The sequence below is a fragment of the Vulpes vulpes genome, chromosome 2, assembly GCF_048418805.1.
Source record: "Vulpes vulpes isolate BD-2025 chromosome 2, VulVul3, whole genome shotgun sequence".
Classification (NCBI taxonomy): Eukaryota; Metazoa; Chordata; class Mammalia; order Carnivora; family Canidae; genus Vulpes; species Vulpes vulpes.
In genome coordinates this window covers 47035082-47053526 of record NC_132781.1, presented here as the reverse complement: position 1 = coordinate 47053526, position 18445 = coordinate 47035082, and the positions used below count along the sequence as shown (strand labels likewise).

The following is an 18445-nucleotide window of genomic DNA, read 5'->3' as shown; positions in this document are numbered from 1 at the left end:
TGAATATAGGTAATCATTTTACAAATGAGAAAGATGAGGCTTGAAAATTTTAACTTGTCAAAGTTCATATATGCAAGAATTTTTTCTAAATGGGAGAACTTGTTCTTTTCCTGCCAGCCCCTGTTGCTTCCCAAGGCCCTTGCCATTATCCATTTATCCATCTCTCTCTCTGTCCATCCATCCATCCATCCATCCATCCATCCATCCATCCATCCCTTTTTTCTTCTGTAGTATGAAAGGGAGCATTTAGCATTATCTCTAGGTTTACTTACAGGTATGAGATTCTGTAAATATAGGATCTGTCCTGACCAACCTAAATAGCCTCCTTGGCTCTACCAGACTCTTCATTTCCCCCACCTTTACCCCAGTCAGTTTCCTCTCATGTCCCCCTATTTGCCAGCGCTGACCTTCAGTCTTTTAGTCACTCATAGTGGAAAACCTCACCATGATATTTCCCTTCCTTTCCTTAATCCAAGCATCACTCAGTTCTTTGTTCTATCAACAAGGAAAAAGCCACATGAAGACCATGAATGATCTCCAACCATCCTTACTCAAGACAGAAGGAAACTAGGAGCTCTGAAGCATGGGAAGTTTCCTGGTGGGGCTTACCTTTCTGTGAATACTCTGGGTACTACTCCTGGCTGGGATCTTGTAGAGATGGAGATGAGTGCTAAGCTGACCCCAGGTGGCCTGTCTCCAAAGTTTTATAAAAGGTGTGAGGCAGAAGCCCAGGTTGTCTATCCTGGGACTCTCTCTATTTGGCAGCTAACAAGCACCTAGAGACTCTAAAAATGAACTCTCTCAGGGGTTGCACAAGAAGCCAGAGGCAGACAAGCAATCTCAGTCCTTAAGGGTTTCTCTCATCTGCCTAGTATTTCAGATTCTGTTAAAGAAATACTAGGTTTATGACATCATTCCAGGCTCCCAATGTCTCAAAGAAAGGAGGAAAGATAATAGTCACCATGTTACAGATGGAAATAAGATCCAGAGGGCTTAGATGATTTGCCAAGGCCAGGGAGTGGGGCTGTGGTGGAGCTCAGGCAGGGCCCCAGCTAAGCTGATTCTGGTACTTTTTTTCTCATTTATTTTTCACATTGGATTTTTTAAGGTATAATTTTAAAAAGTTGGGTTAACTAAAGTATAATTTCAATTGTAAATTTTGATGTATGTTGATAAAAGTATATAATCATGTATCTACCATCTCCATGAATATATAAAACATTTCAACCACTCCAGAAAGATCCCTCTGCCTCCTTGTGGACAATCCTATCTACCATAGCTCATGGTAACCTCTAATCTAATTACTGTCCCTATATTTTTGCCTTTTTCAGGCTGTCATAAGTCATACAGCATAGCATGCAGACTTTATTTTTTATTTTTATTTATTTTTTATTGGTGTTCAATTTGCCAACATATAGAATAACACCCAGTGCTCATCCCGTCAAGTTTTCTAAAGAAAATTCCCTAAGTAACGGCAGATGGGGACCTAGAGCCAAGAAGAAGCCTAAGTTTAGGTTCACCTGAAGGGAGTATTAATACCCTCCCAGGGGATCCCTGGGTGGCGCAGCGGTTTGGCGCCTGCCTTTGGCCCAGGGCGCGATCCTGGAGACCCGGAATCGAATCCCACGTCGGGCTCCCGGTGCATGGAGCCTGCTTCTCCCTCTGCCTGTGTCTCTGCCTCTCTCTCTCCCTCTGTGTGACTATCATAAATAAATAAATAAAAATTAAAAAAAAAAAAGACCCTCCCAGGCAGGGTCTCAGGTATCAGATAACCTGTGGCTTAGTGGGACTCACCCTGTTTTGAGGGTCATCTGCTCGCTTTTAGACGAAGTTCCTTTTTGTGATCATTTGTGGGTCTGGCCGAGCCTGTACCATGCCCAGGCCTCCGTCAGCGCAGGCGGCCTGACCTGCACGGTTCGGGCTCCTTCGCAGATCTAGTAGAGCATCGACTGGCACCAGATCAGCACCTGCTCTGTAAATTAAGGCGTGACCCTGTTACACCGGGAGACTTGCTCTATTTCCTTGAGCTTCGGGAACCCTTTGGCTCCATCTCAGCCCTGTGCAGTGCATCTTCTGCCTCCCAGTGGCATCTCCCTGCACCTTGGCCTGGGTCGCTCATGTGTCAGGGGAGACAACTTGACATCCCGTCAAGTGTCCTCCTCAGTGCCCATCACACAGTCACCCCCACCCCCCACCCACCTCCCCTTCCACCATCCCTAGTTCGTTTCCCAGAGTTAGGAGTCTCTCATGTTCTGTCTCCCTCCCTGATATTTCCCACTCATTTTTTCTCCTTTCCCCTTTATTACCTTTCACTATTTTTTATATTCCCCAAATGAATGAGACCATATAATGTCTGTCCTTCTCCGATTGACTTATTTCACTCAACATAATACCCTCCAGTTCCATCCACATTGAAGCAAATGGTGGGTATTTGTTGTTTTTAATGGCTGAGTAATATTCCATTGTATACATAAACCACAGCTTCTTTATCCATTCCTCTTTCGATGGACACAGAGGCTCCTTCCACAGTTTGGCTATTGTAGACATTGCTGTTAGAAACATCGGGGGTGCAGGTGTCCCGGCGTTTCATTGCATCTGTATCTTTGGGGTAAATCCCCAACAGTGCAATTGCTGGGTCATAGGGCAGGTCTATTTTTAACTCTTTGAGGAACCTCCACACAGTTTTCCAGAGTGGCTGTACCATTTCACATTCCCACCAACAAAAAGATACAGTCAACAAAACGAAAAGACGACCTACAGAATGGGAGAAGATATTTGCAAATGATGTATCAGATAAAGGGCTAGTTTCCGAGATCTATAAAGAATTTCTTAAACTCAACAGCAAAGAAACAAACAATCCAATCATGAAATGGGCAAAAGATTCCATTTCTCATCAAAACTTAATATCAGAATTTTTAACATTAACTATTAGATGTGCAGTAGTATCTCATTATGGTTTAACTTTGTATTTCCTTAGTGATATTGAGAATCTTTTCATGTGCTTATTCATCATCATATATCTTAGATGAAGTGTTTATTTAAATATTTTGTCTCTCATCCAAACTGAGTGGTTTTCTACTTCTTATTGAGTTGTAAGAATTCTTTGTATATTCTAGATACTAACCTTTTATCAGGTAAGTGTTTTGCAAATATTTTTTCAGTCTTATATTTTTAATTTCTTAACACTTTCCTTTGAATAATTGACATCTAAATTTTGATGATGTATCAATCTTTTTGATTGGTGCTTTTTGTGTCTTATTTAAGGAATCTTTGTCTAATCTAAAGTCACAAAGGTGTTTCTCCTATCTTTTTCCCAGAAGTTTTATAGTTTTAGTGCTTGCACTTAGATCTAGGATCCATTTTGAAGCGGTTGGCTTTTTAAAAATATGGTGCCAGACAAGGTTTGGATTGACAATTTTTTTTTCATTTGGATGCACATTGTTTCAGCACCATATGTTGAAAAGACTATTTTTTGGCAACTTTGACAAAAATCAATTGCCTGCATATGTCTGGGTGCACTTCCAAACTCTATTTCATTCCATCGATCATTGTGTTTTCTTTACACCTATACACATGGTCTTGATTACTAGAGTTTTTTTTAAATTAATTTTTATTGGTGTTCAATTTACCAACATACAGAAAAACACCCAGTGCTCATCCTGTCAAGTGTCCACCTCAGTGCCCATCACCCATTCCCCTCCAACACCCGCCCTCCTCCCCTTCCACCACCCCTAGTTCGTTTCCCCGAGTTAGGAGTCTTTATGTTCTGTCTCCCTTCCTGATATTTCCCAACATTTCTTTTCCCTTCCTTTATATTCCCTTTCACTATTATTTATATTCCCCAAATGAATGAGAACATACACTGTTTGTCCTTCTCTGATTTACTTACTTCACTCAGCATAATACCCTCCAGTTCCATCCACGTTGAAGCAAATGGTGGGTATTTGTCGTTTCTAATTGCTGAGTAATATTCCGTTGTACATAAACCACATCTTCTTTATCCATTCATCTTTCGATGGACACCGAGGCTCCTTCCACAGTTGGGCTATTGTGGCCATTGCTGATAGAAACATCGGGGTGCAGGTGTCCCGATGTTTCACTGCATCTGAATCTTTGGGGTAAATCCCCAACAGTGCAATTGCTGGGTCGTAGGGCAGGTCTATTTTTAACTCTTTGAGGAACCTCCACACAGTTTTCCAGAGTGGCTGCACCAGTTCACATTCCCACCAACAGTGTAAGAGGGTTCCCTTTTCTCCGCATCCTCTCCAACATTTGTGGTTTCCTGCCTTGTTAATTTTCCCCATTCTCACTGGTGTGAGGTGGTATCTCATTGTGGTTTTGATTTGTATTTCCCTGATGGCAAGTGATGCAGAGCATTTTCTCATGTGCCTGTTGGCCATGTCTATGTCTTCCTCTGTGAGATTTCTCTTCATGTCTTTTGCCCATTTCATGATTGGATTGTTTGTTTCTTTGGTGTTGAGTTTAATAACTTCTTTATAGATTTTGGAAACTAGCCCTTTATCTGATATGTCATTTGCAAATATCTTCTCCCATTCTGTAGGTTGTCTTTTAGTTTTGTTGACTGTATCCTTTGCTGTGCAAAAGCTTCTTATCTTGATGAAGTCCCAATAGTTCATTTTTGCTTTTGTTTCTTTTGCCTTCGTGGATGTATCTGCAAGAAGTTACTGTGGCCAAGTTCAAAAAGGGTGTTGCCTGTGTTCTCCTCTAGGATTTTGATGGACTCTTGTCTCACATTTAGATCTCTCATCCATTTTGAGTTTATCTTTGTGTATGGTGAAAGAGAGTGGTCTGGTTTCATTCTTCTGCATGTGGATGTCCAATTTTCCCAGCACCATTTATTGAAGAGACTGTCTTTCTTCCACTGAATAGTCTTTCCTCCTTTATCGAATATTAGTTGACCATAAAGTTCAGGGTCCACTTCTGGATTCTCTATTCTGTTCCATTGATCTATGTGTCTGTTTTTGTGCCAGTACCACACAGTCTTGATGACCACAGCTTTGTAGTACAACCTGAAATCTGGCATTGTGATGCCCCCAGCTATGGTTTTCTTTTTAAAAATTCCCCTGGCTATTGGGGTCTTTTCTGATTCCACACAAATCTTAAAATAATTTGTTCCAGCTCTCTGAAGAAAGTCAATGATATTTTGATAGGGATTGCATTAAATGTGTAAATTGCTCTGGGTAGAATTGACATTTTCACAATATTAATTCTGCCAATCCATGAGCATGGAATATTTTTCCATCTCTTTGTGTCTTTCTTTCCAGAAGTGTTCCGTAGTTTTTAGGGTATAGATCCTTTACCTCTTTGGTTAGGTTTATTCCTAGGTATCTTATGCCTTTGGGTGCAATTGTAAATGGGATTGACTCCTTAATTTCCCTTTCTTCAGTCTCATTGTTAGTGTATAGAAATGCCACTGACTTTTGGGCCTTGATTTTGTATCCTGCCACAGTGCCAAATTGCTGTATGAGTTCTAGCAATATTGGAGTGGAGGCTTTTGGGTTTTCTTTTTTTTTTTTAATTTGTTTTTTTATTTATTTTATGATAGTTACAGAGAGAGAGAGAGAGAGAGGCAGAGACACAGGCAGAGGGAGAAGCAGGCTCCATGCACCGGGAGCCTGACGTGGGATTCGATCCAGGGTCTCCCGGATCGCGCCCTGGGCCAAAGGAGACGCCAAACCGCTGCGCCACCCAGGGATCCCTTGGGTTTTCTATGTAGAGTATCATGTCATTGGCGAAGAGGAAGAGTTTGACTTCTTCTTTGCCAATGAATACATTTAATGTCTTTTTGTTGTCTGATTGCTGAGGCTAGGACTTCCAGTACTATGTTGAATAGCAGTGGTGACAGTGGACCTGTCTTGTTCCTGATCTTAGGGGAAAGGCTCCCAGTGCTTCCCCAATGAGAATGATATTTGCTGTGGGCTTTTCATAGATGGCTTTTAAGATGTCGAGGAATGTTCCCTCTATCCCTTCACTCTGAAGAGTTTTGATCAGGAATGGATGCTGTATTTTGTCAAATGCTTTCTCTGCATCTAATGAGAGTATCATATGGTTCTTGGTTTTTCTCTTGCTGATATGATGAATCACACTGATTGTCTTACGAGTGTTGAACCAGCCTTGTGTCCTGGGGATAAATCCTACTTGGTCGTGGTGAATAATTTTCTTAATGTGTTGTTGGATCCTATTGGCTAGTATCTTGTTGAGAATTTTTGCATCCATGTTCATCAGGGATATTGGTCTGTAATTCTCCTTTTGGGTTGGGTCTTTGTCTGGTTTTGAAATTAAGGTGATGCTGGCTTCATAGCACGACTTTCAATGTACTCCATCTCTTTCAATCTTTCCAAACAGCTTTAGTAGAATAGGTATGGTTTCTTCTTTAAACGTTTGATAGAATTCCCCTGGGAAGCCATCTGGCCCTGGAGTTTTGTGTCTTGGGAGGTTTTTGATGACTGCTTCAATTTCCTCCCTGGTTACTGGCCTGTTGAGGTTTTCTATTTCTTCCTGTTTCAATTTTGGTAGTTTGTGGCTCTATAGAAATGTGTCCATTTCTTCTAGATTGCCTAATTTATTGGTGTATGGCTTTTCATAATATGTTTTTAATATTGTTTGTATTTCCTTGGTGTTTGTAGTGATCTCTCCTCTCTCATTCATGATTTTATTAATTTGAGTCTTCTCTCTCTTCTTTTTAATAAGGCTGGCTAATGGTTTATCTATCTTATTAATTCTTTCAAAGAACCAACTCCTGGTTTTGTTGGTCTGTTCCACAGTTCTTCTGGTCTCGACTTCGTTGAGTTCTGCTCTAATCTTTACTAACTCTCTTCTGCTGCTGTGTGTAGGATCTATTTGCTGTTTTTCTCTAGCTGCTTTAGGTGTAAGGTTAGCTTCTGTATTTGAGTTCTTTCCAGTTTTTGAATGGATGCTTGTATTGCGATGTATTTCACCCTCAGGACTGCTTTTGCTGTATCCCAAAGATTTTGAACGGTTGTATCTTCATTCTCATTAGTTTCCATGAATCTTTTTAATTCTTCCTTAATTTCCTTGTTGACCCTTTCATCTTTTAGCAGGATGGTCCTTAACCTCCATGTGTTTGAAGTCCTTCCAAACTTCTTCTTGTGATTTAGTTCTAATTTCGAGGCATTATGGTCTGAGAATATGCAGGGGACGATCTCAATCTTTTGGTATTGGTTCAGACCCAATTTGTGACCCAGTATGAGTTCTATTCTGGAGAAAGTTCCATGTGCACTTGAGAAGAATGTGTATTCAGTTGAGTCTGGATGTAAAGTTCTGTAGATATCCGTGAAATCCATCTGGTCCAGTGTATCATTTAAAGCTCTCGTTTCTTTGGAGATGTTGTGCTTAGAAGACCTATCGAGTGTAGAAAGCGGTAGATTGAAGTCACCAAGTATAAGTGTATTATCACCTAAGTATGTCTTAACTTTGGTTATTAATTGACTGATACATTTGGCAGCTCCCACATTCGGGGCATATATATTGATGATTGTTAAGTCCTCTTGTTGGATAGATCCTTTAAGTCTGATATAGTGTCCCTCTTCATCTCTCATTACAGTCTTCGGGGTAAATTTTAGTTTACCTGATATGAGGATGACTACCCCTGCTTTCTTTTGAGGACCATTTGAATGGTAAATGGTTCTCCAACCTTTTATTTTCAGGCTGTTGGTGTCCTTCTGTCTAAAACGAGTCTCTTGTAGACAGCAAATTGATGGGTCCTGCTTTTTCATCCAGTCTGACACCCTGCGCCTTTTGATGGGGTCAATTAAGCCCATTCACGTTCAGAGTTACTGTTGAAAGGTATGAGTTTAGTGTCATCATGATATCTATTCAGTCCTTGTTTTTGTGGATTGTTCCACTGGACTTCTTCTTAAAGGGGAATTTTAAGAGTCCCCCTTAAAATTTCTTGCAGAGCTGGTTTGGAGGTCACATATTCTTTCAGTTCCTGCCTGTCTTGGAAGCTCTTTATCTCTCCTTCCATTTTGAATGAGAGCCTTGCTGGATCAAGCATTCTTGTTTGCATGTTCTTCTCATTTAGGACCCTGAATATATCGTGCCAGCCCTTTCTGGCCTGCCAGATCTCTGTGGAGAGGTCTGCTGTTATCCTAATATTCCTCCCCATCAAAGTCAGGGATTTCTTGTCTCTTGCTGCTTTAAGGATCTTCTCTTTGTCTTTGGAATTTGCAAGCTTCACTATTAAATGTCGAGGTGTTGAACGGTTTTTATTGATTTTAGGGGGGGATCTCTCTATTTCCTGGATCTGAATGCCTGTTTCCCTTCCCAGATTAGGAAAGTTTTCAGCTAGGATTTGTTCAAATGCATATTCTGGCCCTCTGGCCCATTCGGCACCCTTGGGAACCCCATTTAAACGTAGGTTTTTCTTCCTCAGGCTGTCGTTTATTTCCCTTAATCTATCCTCATGGTCTTTTAACTGTCTCTTTTTTCCTCAGTTTCCCTCTTTGCCATCAACTTGTCTTCTATGTCACTCACTCGTTCTTCCACCTGGTTAAGCCTCGTCGTTAGGACTTCTAGCTTGGATTGCATCTCATTCAATTGATTTTTAATTTCTGCCTGATTGGATCTAAATTCTGCAGTCATGAAGTCTCTTCAGTCCTTTAAGGTTTTTTCTAGAGCCACCAGTAGCTGTATAATAGTGCTTCTGAATTGGCTTTCTGACATTGAATTGTAATCCAGATTTTGTAGCTCTGTGGGAGACAGGACTGTTTCTGATTCTTTTTTTTTTTTTTTTTTTTTTTGAGGTGAGGTTTTCCTTCTAGTCATTTTGCTCAGTGCAGAGTGGCCAAAAACAAGTTGTATTGGGAAAAGGAGAAAAAGAGAGGAGAGAAAGAAGGAAAGAAAAGAGAAAAAGAAAAAAGGAAGAAAAAAGAGAAGAAAAAGAAAAAGAAAAAGAAAGAAAGGAAAAAAAGGGTGGGGAAAGCAAACAGAAATCAAAAGGGGGAAAAAAAAAGAAAGAGAAAGAAACACGGGGGAGTATCTTCTGATTCTGTATACATTAAGTCCCTTGACTTCCCCTGGTACTTGTCCGTCTAGCTGGTCTTCTGGGGGAGGGGCCTGTTGTGGTGATTTTCAGGTGTTAGCACTTGGGGGAGCTGCTCTGCCCCCTGCCTGGTGCAGGGCTCAGTGGGGGTTGTTTTCCCCATGAGGCCCCAGGAGGAACAAAGGCAGTGGTGGCGGCAGGTCGTCTGTTAGTGTCCCAGGGAGCCTGAGGGCATCCCCGTCCTCTGGGGTCCTGCTCTAACTCCCTGCGAGCCCCTTTCTGTCCGGGGAAGGTTGGTGCAGCTCCTGCTTCTGCGGTATGCGGCTCTCCTGTCCTGGGGACACTCACCCAGGCCTCAGCCTGTCTCCTCGCGGGGCCCCTCCCCCTTGGAGGCCTTTTGTGTCTTTATTTCTTTTTCCCCATCTTCCTACCTTGATAGAAGCGCGAACTCTTCTCACTGTAGCATTCCAGCTGTTCTCTCTTTAAATCTCTGGCCAAATTCGTAGATTTTCATGGTGATTGGAAGGTTATCTAGGTAATTTGGTGGGGACAGGTGACTTGGGGACCTTACTCTTCTGCCATGTTGCCCCCCGTCCCTGATCTGAATACAGATCTCACACCCAGGGTAAGGAGTGTAAAATGTACCGTACAGAACAACGAAAAATCCTGTGTGATCCTCCTGGAAAAATGTATGGGCAGCAAAATGAAGCCAAAGTTGGGCATCTCAAGACCTGACCTAGAGCAGAGATGGATCAGGGTACAGAAAATTACAGAGGAAAACTGAGGTTCTAACACTAGAGACCAAGGCTAAGTACCAGTTTCAAGCACCAGAGGCAGGAGAAAGGCCAATTTCAGAGTAAGAAAGTTTAGAACTATGTAGAAATGTGATCTCAGAGAGAAAAAAAGGAATGAAAAAGAGTGGGTGCCGGAATTCCAATTTTATGTGAATATGTTCAAGCTCATTTTTACTGGCTCACAGATGCACACTGAATGGGACAGTCAAGATGCATGCTAAAAGTGTCAAGGAAAGAACTGCTAACCTCTGGTTCTAATTCTTAGGAGACCAGATAATGGTATACAAATGAGCTGATATCAAAAGAATAGCAAGGCTGGCAAGAAGATGAGCTTAACCACTTATATGTTTGGTTTGCAATGCATATGGAAAGATCCCTTAGACTGAAGAATATATGTATCTGAAGCTTGGAAACAAGGAGTCGTCAGAACAGAAAAAATAATTCAAATGAATAAGATAATTCAGAGTGCCCTGTTTAGTTAGCAAAATTTTCCGAACTACTGAAATCACAATTTAGTTATGTAAATTTCTCTCACTATAACGGGCACATAAGCTTTGGCCCTGAGTTCAGAGGACATATTTCTAGAGTTTTGCCATTAGGCATATTGTTTGGTTTTAGGTTTGAAATAGATGTTTCTTATTTTATTAAAGAAGGGCATGATACTATTTTTTTAGTAGAATGTGTTGCAAACAGATGTAATGTCTCTATGCAACTTCATTCAAAATTATTTAAAATACTCTACTTATCCTTGGAAATATCTTTCAGATTTCAAGTGTGTTAAGTTCTAGGATTTGTTCTGACACTGTGATCTTGAATGAGCAATGGTGTCCTATTGTACTTCAGGTTTTTCACCTGTATAATGTAGAATAATAATGTTGCCTATACTGTAGGTCAGACAGGGATGTCTTGAAAATCAAATTAAATGCTGGGCATAGAAGTGTTTGTGTGAATTGGGAAGTACTACTTGCATGTAGGGAATTATTATTACTATGTTTAGTGGTATTTGTATATGCTTAAATCCACAGCATTCTTAGAGTTCTTATGCTAGCAGCTTCAAGGGAGAAATTAATGCCTCTGACAATAATGTCAATAATGAAATCGCAAATGAAAATAATGATCATATATTAATAACTAACATCATTACAACACTTTGCCACAACAGATTGGGTTCTTTTTTCTCTCTGTACCCTACTGTCCCACATAGACATTTAGTAGGATGTTTCATAGGACTTCAATAAACATTTGTTGGGTGAATGAATAAATGAAAAAAGCTTTTACATACATTTATTAATTTAAACCTTATATAAGTACTGCAAGATATTCAGACCTGGTTTCTTTTTTTAAAATGTTATTTATTCATTCATGAGAGACACGGAGAGAGGGAGAAGCAGGCTCCATGCAGGGAGCCTGACGTGGGACTCGATCCCGGGTCTCCAGGATCACACCCTGGGCTGCAGGCGGCGCTAAACCGCTGTGCCACCGGGGCTGCCCCAGGCCTGGTTTTCAGTGCTTGCAGGTTCTGTGGGTAAGTGATTGCTAAATCTCTGGGTTGTATAATAAGCTATACAGAACTCTGTCATTGTAATTAATACATTTTATTATAATTTTCTGTGTATTATCAGTTCCTTAAGGGCAAGTGTTAAAACAGTACCGCAAGTAGACATTGTTAGCAGTTTAACCAATTATTAATGAAATTATTTGTTGGCAAAAGAAATTATTATTATCAATACTTAATTACTATATTCTATTTCTTTCAATAAGTACTTAAACAAGAATATTCTCTTAATCAGTAAATATGTTATTATATAGAAAATCAATCATTTCTGCTATAACGGTTTCATTTTCTCACATTCCTTTCTATCTCACTCCATCTACTATCTCCTTTTTGTGGGCATCTTAATCTTCATTTTTATTGGTGTTTGCACACCAGCATCTAAAACTTGCAGGTCTTCTCATCCTCAAGCAAAACTAAAACAAAACCCAAATCTCCTCTACTCTTCTGTTTCCCCATTGCCCACCTTAGTACTTCCCTTCTTTTAGTTACAGCTGAACTTCCCCAGCTTCATCTGTGATCCCTATTTCCCAACTTCCTGTTCACTCTGAAATCCCACTGCAACAATCTCCTACTTCTGACTCCTGTCAAAGGGTCCTAGAAGAAGTCATGCTCTGCCTGGAATGATCTCCTCCCTAGTCAACTTGACAAATACCCACTCATCTCTAAACACGTGGCTCAATCTGCATCTCTTCCAGGATGTCATTTCTCAGTACCACCACTGTCCTGCCACAAAGACCTTTGCTCTTTATCCTCACTGTGCATGTAAGCCATGTAACACACAGTACCTACAACCGTTTGCATTTTTGTAACTTTGGCCTTTTGGGGTCCCTTTATTATCAAGGATTCATCTTAAGGCCAGAGTTTTTGTTTAACTCTTCTCTGCATCTTGATATTATTACTCCTGTTACATTCTAGGTGCTCAATGAATCCTTTTTGAATCAATAATTTAATAGAATTATGCTTTTACAAAATACGTGAGTTTTGGTTTAATATCAGATCTAACTTAGTGACAGGTCTGTACCTCTTTTCTCACTCTAGATAATGCCTAACTATTATGACCATCTTCCTTAAAACAAGACAGATTCATCCCATTGGTATAACTGAGTACATTTTATGTGCTGATAGAAGTTACCTATATTTTAAGTTTAGAGTTCAGATAGAACCAGAAAATGCTAGGAAACAAACATACGTTACAGATAAAAACTTTTTCAATATTGTCAAATGTCCCCAAAACTAGAACATCAAATGTCTAGATCAGAGGTAACAAACTCAAATGCCTACAAGGGCCAGGCTGATGATGGGGTCAGGCAAAAGACTGGCAAACTGGAGAATACTGACTCTCTCCAAAGAGGACCATGGAAAGCAACCCTTAGATGACCACTGACAAATGAGAATGTGGACTCACTGTTGATAGGTTTCATTTTATAAGAAGAGCTGGAATCCATGGGACATATGATGACTTTTATTTTTAAAAGTTGTAAATGACACTTTTGTGTTCTGATACAGGTAGGGATTGTTAACTGGTGAACTCTGTAAAATACACAAAGATGACTCCTTTCCATTGCTTCTTCTAAGTCCAATTCTCAGAATATTCATATAGAATATCTTGCTAGGCAGGGTTCTCAGTGGTGTGTGGAGGTTCAGAGTTTCTCTGCAGCCAGCTTCTACAAAATGAGCACTACCCCTATCTCTGGTACTTGTCTTCTTGATATCCTGGTCACTCTAAATAACTTCTATCTGTCTCCTGAAAAGGGAAATTCAACTTTCTGTTTCACATGATCTTAATTTTTGTAAAAAAAAAAACTCTAATAAAGTCAAGGCTGGGAAGACGGCAGAGAAGGCGGACCCTGAGCTTACCTCACCCCACATTTACAACTAGATATCATCTACATCTAAGTCAATAAACCAGAGAGTGATCTGAAGACTGGCAGAGCAAACTCCACAATTAAATATAGAGAAGAAGCTGCATCTGAAAGATTAGGATGTTAAGAAAGGTGGAGGGAGGCTGCTGGCAGGTGGGAGGGAGCTGCACTTAGGGAGAGGGCCAAGAAATGGGTCCTCACACCAGGGAACTCACACAAGGAAGACTAATTCCCATAACATTTGGCTTTTAAAAACCCGAGGAGCTGAACTATGTGAGTTTGTAAAACCAGTGGAACTTGGAGCCTGGGGCTTTAAAAGTCAGCTGAGTCAGCACCAGGCAAGCCGAGAGGTTGAGTGATAGCTGGGTTGAGGTCCTTAATGAGACTGCAGTCTGTGTGGAAAGACAACATAAAAATGACAGTTTACACAATGCTGGGGCAAATGGGAGACAAATTTATTCATACTGATTTCGGAGCATGTTGGGGAATTTTTCCCTAAATGAGGGAACTGACAAGCACCATTTTCCTCCCTCTGCCCCAGCATAAACACAGGGCCTTCTGGGGGAGGTGAAGCTGCACAGACATTTGCTCCTTAAGTTGCCAGCACTGCACCAGGCCCACAAGTTCTCCTAAGGACTCAACCACTCCAAGCCTGATCATCTCAGCCCAGCACTTAGGGCAAATTTTTGTGAAAGCTGCATGCATGTGTCCTGCCTGGCCGCCAGTCTCAGCCTCACCACCCTGACTAACCCCCCCATCCTCACATAGCCCCCAACCTATGCTGGGCTTTGGGGGAATACGGCAAAAGACCAGTTTTGCTAAACCCACTGCCCTGCTCCCAAATTCCCCAGCAGGCACACTCCCTCAGAGCTGTCCTGCCTGAGTCCCAGAAAGCAAGCACACAACTGGCTGAGTTAGTGCAGACGATTGCCCTGAAAAGAAAGTGACTGAGAGGCAATAGAGCATAAGCAACACGTATAGGATACTCTCCTGAAGTGTGATAAAGGACATTTTCAACTTTTAGTGTTTGTGGGCCCTGCTCCCAGGCTCCCAAGGAATATATACTTCTTTTAATAAGGTCACAATGACTTCACCAAACTATAGATTGGGGGCAATATTTTTGCCTATATATATATATATTTTTTTGCCCTGAGCACACATTGTACATCTGCTTTGTTAGTGAATAAACTAAAAGAAACAGTTCAAACTAAAGATGAGAGTAAAAATCTCCTGCAGTTCCTTTCCCATACCTCTGAAGCCTGCAAACTTACACATGCAAAAAGCATAAGATAAAGTATGTAATTTTCTGAAACGTCTTTCATTGTGATGACTTGTGACTCTTAATGTAACCAAAACCCATATAACTCTGTATTAAACATTCCTCCCCCAGAGCATACTTCTTTGTGAAGATTGTGTATCCTAGGCAGCTGTTCTCACTTGGGCTTGAATAAAACTTTCTCTTTTTTAAAAGAATTTGCAAATTTGTTCATTTTGTGTTGATAAGTGCCAGATTCTGGTGAACAGGGGAAATGGCACTGCAGGGTACTATAGAACCTCTTCTTCATAAAGTCACTACTTTAAAGAATAGATGACACAGATGACTTTCTTAACACACAGAAACAGACATAGAGAGGCAGATGAAATGAGGATACAGAGAAATTTATCTCAAATGAAAGAATAGGCCAAGGCCAAGGTCAAAGAAATGAAATAGATACAAATAATATGCCTGATAGAAAATTTAGAGCAATGATCATAAGCATACTCACTGGACTCGAGAAAGGAGTGGAAGACATGAGTGAGGCCCTTAATACAGAAATAAGGAATAACATAACAGAGATAAAGGGCTCAATAAATTAAATGAGAAACACGCTTGATGGAATAAATATCAGAATGGAAGAAGCAAAGGCACAAATTAGTGATCTAGAAGACAGAGTAATGGAAAGTAGTCAAGATGAATGAAAGAGAAGAGAAGAATTACATAAAACTAGTATAGATTTAGGGAACTCAGTGACTCCATCAAACCTAATAACATTTGTATTATAGGAGTCCCAGAAAAACAGAGACAAAAGGGGACCGAAAAATCTATTTGAAGAAATAATGGCTAAAAATTTCCCTAACCTGGGCAAAGAAATAGATACCCAGATCCAGGAGGTGTAGAGAAATCCCATTAAAATCAAGAAAAGCAAGCCAACTCCAAGACATATTGTAATTAAATTCACAAAATATGTTGATAAAGAAAAAAATCTCCAAAGCAGCAAAACAAAAGAAGTTATTGACTTAGAAGGGAAAACCCATAAATCTAGTAGGAGATTTTTCAGCAGAAACTTTGCAAGCCAGAAGAGAATGACATGATATATTCAAAGTGCTGAGTTGGAGAGTAATCTGTACTTCTTCAAGATGTGTCTCTGCCCTTATTTTGTGGGCTATCATCACAACATGATCCCCAAATGCCAGTCTTCACTCCTGCCTCAAACAGAGAAACTGAGACTGCCTCTTGTCCCCCAAGCCAAAGGAGATATCAACTTCTCAACATTTGCCAAAGTGAGAAAAAGAGCAACAGGAAGCAACCGAACATATAGATGAACTACAAAATTAAATAGACAGACTTAATGAATAATCCAGTGAGGAGATTTTGAAAATAGAATAGAAATATAACAAACTCCATCAACCATTTTTTTCAGAAGAGGTAGGAATTGATTGCCAAAAATCCCAAATTTGTGGGTAATATTTGTCAACCACCCACTAGTGTCCACACTGTTTGGGAAGGAGGATGAAGAGGTGCTGCATCATTTGACAAGAGTCAAAGTGACAGATTTTGAAGATGTTAAATCAGGTTACAGAATAGATTTTTATTTTAATGAATATCTTTACTTTGAAAATAAAGTTCTCTCCAAAGAATTTCATCTGAATGAGAGTGATGGTCCATCTCCAAAGTTCACTGAAATCAAATGGAAATCTGGGGAGGTTTTGATGAAATGTTCAAATAAAATGCAGAACAAAGTCAGAAGGAAGAGACAGCATAAGGAACCAGGGGGTTTCTTCACATGGTTTACTGACCATTTTGATACAGGTGCAGATGGGTTAGGAGAAATCATCAAAATGATATTTGGCCAAATCCATTACAGTTCTACTTGGTTCCTGATATGGATGAGGAAGGGGAAGGAGAAGAAGAAGATGATGATGAAGATGATGGAGAAAAAGGATTGGAAGATATTAATGAAGGAGATGAGCATGAAGGTGAAAAAGATGAAGATGAGTGAGGGGGAGGAAGGAGAAGAGGATGAAGGGAAAGATCACTAATTGGACACTGATGGATTCCAACCTTCCCTTTTTATTTTTCTCCAATCCCTGAGAGTAAGTTGCAGCCTTTTTCTCCTCTTCCTGTGTTCATTTCCCCTACTTTTTGAAGTCTCTTTACTCTCTCTTTATACTATGGTTCTCAGCTTATGAGGGAGAGGAATACTTTGAGCAGAATACAGTGGGAAAAGAATCTCTACTCCTTTCTGTTCCAAATTCATTTTTATCCCTTCCTGCCTCAACAAAATCTTTATGGAATCAATACCACCATGCTCTGTGGGGGAAAAAAAGAAGAAAGTTTTGCTCCCTTAGCTATTCTGGAAGCTGGAGGGTGCTAGGGCCCTCTGTAGTACTGCACAGAATTTTAGCTTTTCCTCCTCTTTCTCTTACAGTGGGCTCAGAGTTTACTATACAGTGCCTCTATGTGATAATGGACAGTTAGCATTTACCAACAAAACTAATTTCTCTTGGTAAAAAAAAAATTTTAATAAAAAAACTTTAAAAATGGGGTTATAGAAAGTCACCAAAGGGTGGATTTGAGATGTCGGATGGGATGTGTGGGGATTTTGACAATATAACTTTTCTTTGGGCATGTTCAGTTGATGTTTAATGAACATCCTTGCATTTTAGGATGACACTTTTAAAATTACCTCCTAATGATGATTCCCTGCCATTTGATGAGAGCTTTTTTTTTAATTAATTTTTATTGGTGTTCAATTTACCAACATACAGAAAAACACCCAGTGCTCATCCCGTCAAGTGTCCACCTCAGTGCCCGTCACCCATTCCCCTCCAACACCCGCCATCCTCCCCTTCCACCACCCCTAGTTCGTTTCCCCGAGTTAAGAGTCTTTATGTTCTGTCTCCCTTCCTGATATTTCCCAACATTTCTTTTCCCTTCCTTTATATTCCCTTTCACTATTATTTATATTCCCCAAATGAATGAGAACATACACTGTTTGTCCTTCTCTGATTGACTTACTTCACTCAGCATAATACCCTCCAGTTCCATCCACGTTGAAGCAAATGGTGGGTATTTGTCGTTTCTAATTGCTGAGTAACATTCCATTGTATACATAAACCACAGCTTCTTTATCCATTCATCTTTCGATGGACACCGAGGCTACTTCCACAGTTTGGTTATTGTGGCCATTGCTGGGTGCAGGTGTCCCGACGTTTCATTGCATCTGAATCTTTGGGGTAAATCCCCAACAGGGCAATTGCTGGGTCGTAGGGCAGGTCTATTTTTAACTCTTTGAGGAACCTCCACACAGTTTTCCAGAGTGGCTGCACCAGTGCACATTCCCACCAACAGTATAAGAGGGTTCCCTTTCTCCGCATCCTCTCCAACATTTGTGGTTTCCTGCCTTGTTAATTTTCCCCATTCTCACTGGTGTGAGGTGGTATCTCATTGTGGTTTTGATTTGTATTTCCCTGATGGCAAGTGATGAAGAGCATTTTCTCATGTGCATGTTGGCCATGTCCATGTCTTCCTCTGTGAGATTTCTCTTCATGTCTTTTGCCCATTTCATGATTGGATTGTTTGTTTCTTTGGTGTTGAGTTTAATAAGTTCTTTATAGATTTAGGAAACTAGCCCTTTATCTGATATGTCATTTGCAAATATCTTCTCCCATTCTGTGGGTTGTCTTTTAGTTTTGTTGACTGTATCCTTTGCTGTGCAAAAGCTTCTTATCTTGATGAAGTCCCAATAGTTCATTTTTGCTTTTGTTTCTTTTGCTTTTGTGGATGTATCTGCAAGAAGTTACTGTGGCCAAGTTCAAAAAGGGTGTTGCCTGTGTTCCCTTCAATGATTTTGATGGACTCTTGTCTCACATTTAGATCTCTCATCCATTTTGAGTTTATCTTTGTGTATGGTGAAAGAGAGTGGTCCAGTTTCATTCTTCTGCATGT

At 40.4% G+C, this 18445-nt stretch overlaps 1 pseudogene; it reads left to right on the top strand.

The window, feature by feature from the left end:
* Nucleotides 1–15672: 15672 nt before the first annotated feature.
* On the top strand, nucleotides 15673–16536 carry LOC112933083 (protein SET-like; annotated as a pseudogene).
* The last annotated feature ends 1909 nt before the right edge of the window (nucleotides 16537–18445 follow it).